Source organism: Cryptomeria japonica, chromosome 6, assembly GCF_030272615.1.
Source record: "Cryptomeria japonica chromosome 6, Sugi_1.0, whole genome shotgun sequence".
NCBI classification, from domain to species: Eukaryota; Viridiplantae; Streptophyta; class Pinopsida; order Cupressales; family Cupressaceae; genus Cryptomeria; species Cryptomeria japonica.
In genome coordinates, this window is record NC_081410.1 from 647,240,035 (window position 1) to 647,245,592 (window position 5,558).

Sequence of the window (5,558 nt, forward strand, 5' to 3'; positions counted from 1 at the left end):
ACTCCACCATTCCTAGCTCCTCTTCACGCCATCGTTCACGCTATTCCTCTCCAGCTGCTGGTTGGATCCGCAATCCTCCACCATACAACAAAATTTTAGGACAGGCAACCTCTAAAATGAAACTTTTCTCTAATACAACTTCAGGTAGTCACCAATGAGGAGGGACTTCAAGGAGATCAATCTGGACCAGTCAGAAAGAGTAAACACAATGAAAACACAAATATATGATGGAGGCAATGCATAGCAGATTGTTTTATTGCATGAAATTTGATTACATCCAACCGGTAACAACTGGGTTACAACATATGCCCACTTGAAGTAGTCACCAATGAGGAGGCACCTCAAAGAGATCAATCAGGACTGGTCAGCAAGAGTAAACACAACAAAAACACAAAGATATTATGGAGGCAATGCAGAAAAAAATGTTTTATTGTATGAAATTTGATTACATCCAACCAGTAACAATCGGGACCTTGAATCTTAAGATCTATCTTCTATGCACAGTCCAACTACTTGATTCTCTTCTTGATTACATTCTAATGCATACTTACAAATATACATGTCAATCCAAAGGATCTAGTCAGCCCAAAAGGGATCAAAACCCGAAGAACAAGACCTAACATGAAAATAACAAGGTCAGCCTCTGCCAAGAGATTCCTCTGGAAAATTTAAAGGATGAAACATGGATCATGGGAAAAGATCAGCCACACACCAAGAAACATTGGAATCAATGCCCAAGACTTCGCAAGCTTCCAAATGGGTTCTGGTAGATCACCAAAATAGGTCCAAGAAACCGGTAATAAAGGACTGTCAACCAGTAACAAGAAATTGTCATGAAAACCAATAGCGATATCTTGCCGGAAAATGATCCAAATAGGATGTGGTCTAGAAGCAAGAAAGATGATCAAGTCGTCAAGTAGAATCCAACTCCACAGGATCCGATGAGCCAAAACTGGGACACGCAAAAGGAAAACTGAAACTCCAAACAAAAAACAAAATAGAAAGGAAAATGTTTTTGGTTGATGCAAGATTGCTATGAACTGGGGGTGCTCCTGCATCAGCTTGTTTTGCATACTAAAAGTGTATCTATTCTTCTTCTTACATTTCATAATGGTCTATGATGAGGAATCTTTATCAAGAGAAGCTAATAGAGTAGTGTTGGAGGAACCATCTGAAGTAGTAGATGAGTCTGTTGGATATTGTTGCTGCTAGGATATGTTGTTGTCATTGATGTCAACATATTCCTGTGTTTGGTATTCCAGTGATTGCAATGAGTTGATCTAGTTGGTTTATCTATTTGGGATACTAAATAAACTAGAGATACCTTATTCCTTATTGATTTCATGATGCTATGTGGTGATTTGATCTAGTTGTGGATTCTGATATGAAGATTGTTCTTCTATGTTCTGCGATTGGCAGAGTTTAGTATTTGATCTATTGTGTTCCAATATGATCATATCTTTGGTTGTAGATTTAGGAGAGTGTTTTGGATGTTCATATGTATCTACATTTCATATGGTTCATGATTTGGTGCTCCACAAGTTATCTTTCTAGTTCGAATTGTTGTTGTTGAGTGTTTGCATGTTGATCGATGAAGATTTTATTAAGTGGTGTTGGTGTAGCAATTGCTGATGATTCTAATGTTCTTGTTGGTGTTTCCTAATTGTTTTCTATTTGTTTTGGTGGTCCACATTGATCATTGTGCATGTTCTTGAATACCTTTTTGATTCGGTGATATTCTTCATGTTATGCGGTATTTTTGGTGGTATAGTGTGTTGCGATTGATCTTGGCTAGATTTTTTATGGTGATGCATGTTTGGAGATTTGGTTTAGGTCCATGCTATGTCATCTATGGCATTGTATTGGTCCATTGGTTGATTTATGTATAGTGTGATGTAATTCTATAATTAAGGGTTGAGGGTTTGGCCAACCTTGTAGTCAAGGTTGATACTTGTATAAATAGGTGTTATATTCATGTATTTTGGGAGTCAAGGTTTTATCTATATTATTAGAGAGTTGTGTATGTGCGTATAAGAAAATTTATCCTTCAGTATGGTGTATTGAGCAGAGATTGTTGTAGGGTAGACAAATGAGCTTAACTGGAATTGTCATCAGGCATTAGTAGATGATATCTTTGCAGATCATGTAATCCGGATTGTAGTTTGAATATTATTGTAGGGTAGTGAACCTTCCTTGAGAGTTGGAGCCTTCTGGGTTATTGTATTTTGAGCAGTGGGCTCTAGTTAGTGTGCTTGTATGCATGTGCATCCCCCATTGTAATATTTACACATACTACTGCAAAGAATTATCTTTTTGTGGGTAGGTTCCCACCATGGTTTTTCCCTTAATAATGTTTTCCACATCAAAAAAATTAGTGTTGTGTGTGTTACCATTATTGTCTTTATCTTTACTCTTTCTACAGTTGATTAGATCAAAGATTGTGCTTAATTTGTTTAATCCTATGAAAACTTATTCACCCCCCCTCTCAATTTTCCTTCATTGTTGTTGCCAATAGAGTCACCAATGCAAGTTGCCAAATTTAGAGAAGGCACATGACAATCTAGGGATAGAGAATCAAGAACCATAGATGGGATGTGCCCAAAACTTGAGAGACTAGCATACGAAGCCACACAAGGGATCATGTGATTAGAATTAGGGGCCTGAACTTTTGAAACATATAATCTATCAAGAGATGGAGGTGCCAAATCCACCAAGGGATCTAGCCCAAAATTTGAAGTAACACAAAAAACAATGAGATGGTAGCAGTCAATTTCCTTCCACTAGGTGGGAGAAGAATGTTGATGACAACCATGGGGGCAAGAAGAGGCCAAATGGCCCATCAAAAAATAGTTTTTGGACCCAAAACCAATCCCTTCATTGTCTAGAGTCTATCTCCATGCGAACTCACCCATCATCAGGGAGATCTCAGTAGGAAGTAGTTTGGAAAGGTCCAAATCTACTAAAATCCTTAGATATGAGGTATGGGAGAAAAAACTAGTAATAGGATCCACCTTGAGAAATTGATCTAATGCATTACCAATAGTTTCATAGGTAGAGTTGCAACAGAACTAGAGGGGGAGGTAAGGTAGTTTTACCCAAATAGGGAAAAAAATAGTAGGTTCATGTTTTCTATTCCATGATCTTTTTATCATCTTGATGATGGATCACAGAGTGTGATCTAGAACGTTGATGCAAACAAACACACACAATCTAATCCATAAGCAATAATACTTGAATAATGGGTTCAACCAAAGGGTTGAAAGAGGGAATCCAAGGGTGTAAAGATAGGGCATGAGACCCCCATTTCCAGACACCCACAAATAGGAAAACATCGTTATTCTCTATAGTGTTGAAACAAATAATGAAGAAGCTACAAGCATAGGGGTAAACCTTAACTTACCTGAGACCATTGAGTTATAGTGCTTTAAAACCTAGGAATGTAGCTCAAGAAGCAAAGACCACAGGTGATTGTATTGTAAATGAGTCCCTTCCTTGCGTTCAATTGTTTAATTAATTAAATTATTATTCATCTATTATTCATGACAATTATTCACCTCACCCTACTCCTAATATTAATAATTTATCATCTATCTTCTACAATTAAATGTTAGATAAATAAATCCAAATGTTTATTTATCCAAGTCCTACATCCTCATCCAAAAAACTAAATAAATATACCCTATTTACTTAATTCTCCATATTATACATTTTTACTAAGTTGGTTAAAATCAATTAGCCCACTAACCCACTTGTATATTCATAACCTTGATCAATCCATTTGAACTTTCGCATCCTCCAAAAGATATTTAAGGATGAGCCTTTTGTGCATAAGACACTAGGCTTTGTAGATGAGGCAAGGGTCTTGATACATATCACATGGGTGAAAGATTTTTCTATACCCTTTAGGTACCTTTTCAATTGTATCCATCCTGTTCCTCACAAAACAATCCTCCACCATTGATTCCCCCTCAATCTGGAACCCCTCCATTTGCACCTACCACATAGAGATACTTTTTTCCTCCTCATCATCATGCATTAAAATTTACTCATGTTATGCTACTAGTAGGGACACTAAATGAATATGTCATCTACTCATATTTGAAAAAGATCTCAAACATTTTGGAAGATCATTATGAGACTATTGTCACTAGTACATTCAGGTCAAAATTTTGATGGCAAATCATCGTCATTCCGACGCAATTTCATCGCACTACCGACAAAAATAGCCGTCAAAAACTTTTTGTCAGAAGTTCTGACTATCCTTGTGGTCGTCGCAATTCCAACATCCTCTCGAACCTTTCTGACGGCCGCCATGGATGGTCATACCCAGAAAGAATACCGTTGCGATCTTGGCCTACTGTTGGAATTCCGACATCAAAGGGTAAAAATTCTGACGAGGATGCCATGCATCCAATGACACTCCTCTGTCAGAATTACAACGGCCCCAGGAGAGTTCTGACGAGGATGCTGTGCATCCAACAACACTCCTCTATCAGAATTTTTACCCTTTGATGTCGTAATTTCGATGGTAGGCCGATTTTTTGGAAAAAAAAAATTTATAGTAAAAGATTTCTCTACTATCTCTCTTCTCTATCCCACTCTATTATCTCTCTTCTCTCTCCCCTCTCTAGGCCTCTTTCTCCATCCCTCTCTTCTTCTCTCCCTCTCTACTTCTCTTTCTCTACCCTTTCCAGGTCATTATCTCTTCCTCTCACCCTCTCTCATCAAAAGAGAAATAAAAACTTGCATGGCCTTATAATTCATGAGTTGAAGTTTGAGTTTAACATTTTGGAGGTAATTTTCTTAGACTATTCAATGCCCATTCTAACTAAGGTCAATCAAAATCAAAGATAAACCTATGGTAAAGATGAGGATCTTGAGTTCATTGGTAGAGGACTCCACTTTTGATGGGAGAAAACCCTAGTATGAGTTTGGTAAGCTCTAGTCGAAGGTGCAGTATGACAGCCACGTAGAGGGAGAACCATGACATGTTGCAAAATTAGAAGGGAAATTCTAACAAAGAGTAGCTACGTGTCTAGAACATTCAAAGCATTTCATGTATGGGCTAGCTATCTTCTTTACTCTAGTCTAGGATTTCACATTTTTGAGAAAGCATGATTTGTATGGATGGTTTGTTTGTTTCAAATGAAGTATAGTCCAACCTCCACCAAAATAACAATGACAGTAAGGACTAGTAGAGTAGTCTATTAGAAGGTTTAGACATTGATAATAATGTCTAGGTTTTCCCCAATTCTTGAATAGCATTAATAGATAATCATAAGTATAGCAAGGAATAGATTACTTAGAGCTTGTAATGAAGAAGGGTTTTGAATTAAAAAGACAATGATAAGAGTTTTTTTACGGTTCAAAACACAAAGACAATCACTACAGAAAATTACAAGTTATAGGGTTACATTGAGTAGGTTTGATTGATTATTGAATAATATATTGTGTTTCTCTATCAATAAATAAGAGGTCTCAAGAAGCTAAAGACAATGAAAACTAATTGATGGGCAACCTTTTGACTGTCAAGAAGTGATTGCCTCAGATGAAAGTAG